The sequence below is a fragment of the Silurus meridionalis genome, chromosome 6, assembly GCF_014805685.1.
Source record: "Silurus meridionalis isolate SWU-2019-XX chromosome 6, ASM1480568v1, whole genome shotgun sequence".
Classification (NCBI taxonomy): domain Eukaryota; kingdom Metazoa; phylum Chordata; class Actinopteri; order Siluriformes; family Siluridae; genus Silurus; species Silurus meridionalis.
The window spans coordinates 6,291,942-6,295,708 of record NC_060889.1 but is presented as its reverse complement, the minus strand read 5'-3'; the positions used below and the strand labels follow the sequence as shown (position 1 = coordinate 6,295,708).

Below are 3,767 nucleotides of genomic sequence, written 5' to 3'. Positions count from 1 at the left end.
CCATCATGGTGTGCGTCACGCGAAGAAGCCAGATAAACTTCGTGTGGTGTTTGATTGCTCAGCCAGATACAAAGGAACAAGCTTGAATGAGCACCTCCTTTCTGGGCCCGACATGAGTTCTCATCCGTTTCCGACAGCACCCAGTTGCGTTGATGTTCTACATTCAGAAGATGTTCCATCAGTTCCATGTGGTTGAATCTGATCGCAACTTCTTGCGCTTCCTCTGGTGGAAACAAGGAAATTTGAACTCGCAGCCCACCGAGTTTCGCATGAAGGTACATTTGTTCGGTGCAGCTTCTTCTGACGATGAGGATGTGCAAACTATGGGATGAAACATCTAGCTGAGGAGAATCGCTACATCTGCCCTCAAGGCTCAAGACTTGTTATGAGGAACTTTTATGTGGACGATGGGCTCGCAAGCGTCGAAAACACTGAAAATGCCATTCAGCTTGCCAGGGAAGCTCGTGAACTCTGCGCCATGGGCGGTCTCCGACTACATAAATTTGTGTCCAATGACAAAAGGGTATTAGAGAGTATACCACTCTCCGAACGAGCCACCAACGTGAAGAATAAGAATCTCTCATTTGATGAATTGCCACTCGAGAGAGCTCTTGGGATTCAATGGGATTTGGAGTCTGACCGCTTCAAACTTAACGTCAGCCTCAAAGAACAGCCTTTTTTATCTAGCATTTTATCTACAGTAGCTTCACTGTACGATCCTCTTGGGTTTTTAGCGCCAGTCGTCCTCGAAGCAAAGAGCATTCTTCAAGAGATTTGCAGGTACTGGCTGGGACGATCCTCTTACTGATGAGCTTCGACATAAATGGGAACAATGGAAAAGAGATCTAGCCCACTTAGATAATTTTACCATAACCCGTACCTACTCACCTGCTGGATTTGGAAGGGTCTCTAAGACAGAGCTGCATCACTTCTCTGATGCCATTATGAAGGGTTACGGCCAGTGTTCATACCTGCGGCTTCAAAACGAAAAGGGAGATATTCATTGTGCCTTGGTTGTAGGAAAATCACCAGAATTCTTCTGGCCTGACTCTAAAGTGGTCTTAGGATACACTGAAAACCTTAATAAGTTCAATGAACTCAACCTATTGAGTAAACTCGTTTACTCAATTGAATTGAGTAATGGATTTTCTTTAACTTGTTTATTTAAGTTCACTTAACTTGGTGCTCATGTAGACTGTACTTAAATTGTTAAGTTCACTTAACTTGGTGCTCATGTAGACTGTACTTAAATTGTTAAGTTCACTTAACTTGGTGCTCATGTAGACTGTACTTAAAATGTTAAGTTCATCTAACTTGGTGTTTTATAATTTGCACTTAAACTATTAAGTTCACTTACTTACAGATTCAAGTCAACTTAACAATTAAACTGAAATTGCAAATGATTATAAATTGAATTGACTAATATTATTGTTCTTTTGACTGTTAAATCTTTATTCAGTCCAAAAAACACATTGAACATTGAACATGTATTGTTTATATGTTAAAACATTTAAATTTCAATAAATAAAACACAACTGGTCACAGCCACACTCTACAAAAATGTACAGATAAATTAATTAAATTTCAGTGTAAATAAAAAAAACCATCAGAATTAACATCACCTTAACTTCTGCACAACATCCCTGCTGCAACTTTGTGCACATAAACAACTAAACATTTTTAACAGTAAAGCTGGTTTGCCAAAGACTGTACTTTGAGCTTGAGGGCATTCTGTCCCATTGACATCAGTACCCGCTGTATAAAATCAAAAGTGTTTGCAAGGGATTTGGGGTAATTCAGGTCTAACGCATAAATTAGCCCAAAGAGGACACACATTGCTTGTGTGAGGTCCGGCATCTTGTCCATCACCATTTGACCTTCAAGAATTATGCCAATTGAGGAATTGAAATGCAAGGAGTTGGGGGGCTGAAGATCGGTGTGCTCCAATAAGATCCCCACTGGCACATCAAGGATAGAATTGCGATGATCAGACACCTAGTGAAGACAAGAATAAATCTATATTGTGGTCATGCATTTATTGTAGAACATCAATGCATATTTAGCAGATTTCACACTAAATATATGCACATCACTTATATTGACATTGTTATCAGCCACATACTACCACATTAGCCACACACAAGTAAACACAAAGCAAATTGTTTACATATATAAATGTATTTTTATTATTCATAAATGTTTTGCAACAAATATACATGTGTAATAATGTATATATACGTACATACATACATGTGACCAGGGCAGCCAATTTTTGTACCTTATTTACCCTTAAACGGATTATTATTATTCTTTTGAAAAGGCACTGACTTTGCCTTTGTCAGGGCATTGACAATTCTCTTCCTTTGTTTCCTGAGAGTGTTGTAAGATGAGTACATCTTAAGCAAATTTTCATTTAGGGTGAACTATTGCTTTAAAATCAACATGATCCTGAAATACTGAGACTGCTGTGAGCACAGATAGCTCTTAAAATGTAAACAGGTTATAATCAGATGAACTTACCAAACATGACTAAAAAAAAGCAGACTCATCATCCCCGAGCAGGACAGGCAGTCACAAGGGTTCGGACCTCACTTGGCTCAGTTGAACCTCAGTTGGCTGGGCTGACTTTAGAGAAAACATACAATTCCATTAATGCCACAACCATTCACAATTAATTTGAAATGAATGTTGAAAACATGAAAGGCTTTCATGAAAGGCTTTCAAGTTGTCTTATAGTAAATGAGACTAATAATCACTAAGCTCAAGTTGCTGTAGAAAACATCATAAAGAAAATTATATTTTATTATAATTAATAATATTCAAAATTAATGTTTCATTTAAACCAGCCTAAACCAGCAAAAACGGATAGGCTAGCTAGACAATTAATTATTGATGATAAATGTGAAGATGGACTGCTAAAGGACACTTTTTTTCACGATTAACTAATGTATAAAGAATTTACATCTATCAAGTCAAATTCAGTTTCTCAATATGATTTCTAAAATAATGTTCACAAAATTGATAGCGATGTTAGCAAAGGTAGCAAATGGGAAACACTACGTGTCTGAAAGATTTGTAAGGATGACTGGGCGGTTCTTTGTAAAATGTAAACTTTATTTGACAATAAACAAACATATTTGACAATTAAAATAATATATTCAAGTTAATTTCTGCATAATAACTTTACTTACCGAGTTTAAAATGGCGAAAGACAAGAAGAACAATCCAGAATTTTCCGGTCTCAGCAACAAGCATTAAGGACCGCCTATAGGATTATTCTACCAATCACTGCATTAGTTCTCTTGTTGCCAGGCAGAAGTCCTTAAATAACCAATCACCATGAAAGGAGACCAGAGTGGCTATTTTTATGAATCAGGATTTTGAGTTCATAACAGTCAAAATTTTAAGTTGAAGTATTTTGCAGCTAAGTAAGTTAATCTAACATATTTTTGAGTTAGGGTTAGAAAATACAAAATTTCAAGTAGTGTTAACTCAAGATTACTTGATTATTTAAGTAATGACAGAACTAGGGTTTACAGTGTACATAAGAAATGAAGCGCGACCGTTCCACATGTTTGTAGCTAACCGGATTCAAAAGATTCAGCTCAGCTCAGCCCCACAACAGTGGCGATATGTCCCGACAAATGAGAATCCTGCTGACCACGCCTCCCGGGTCTTGACTGCCAGTGAGTTTTTATCATCTACCTATGTTCTTATGGAACAAGGAAATAAAGCTGGCTACAGAGAAAGTACCAGAGTTATCAGTC

At 37.4% G+C, this 3,767-nt stretch overlaps 1 long non-coding RNA gene across 1 annotated transcript; it reads right to left on the bottom strand.

Moving 5' to 3' along the window:
• Positions 1-1,670: 1,670 nt before the first annotated feature.
• On the bottom strand, positions 1,671-3,252 carry LOC124387930. The gene is made up of 3 exons (XR_006926290.1): positions 3,192-3,252; positions 2,521-2,625; positions 1,671-1,995 (listed from the first exon to the last, which is right to left on the bottom strand). It is a non-coding gene; the product is annotated as an uncharacterized LOC124387930 (long non-coding RNA).
• Positions 3,253-3,767: the final 515 nt, after the last annotated feature.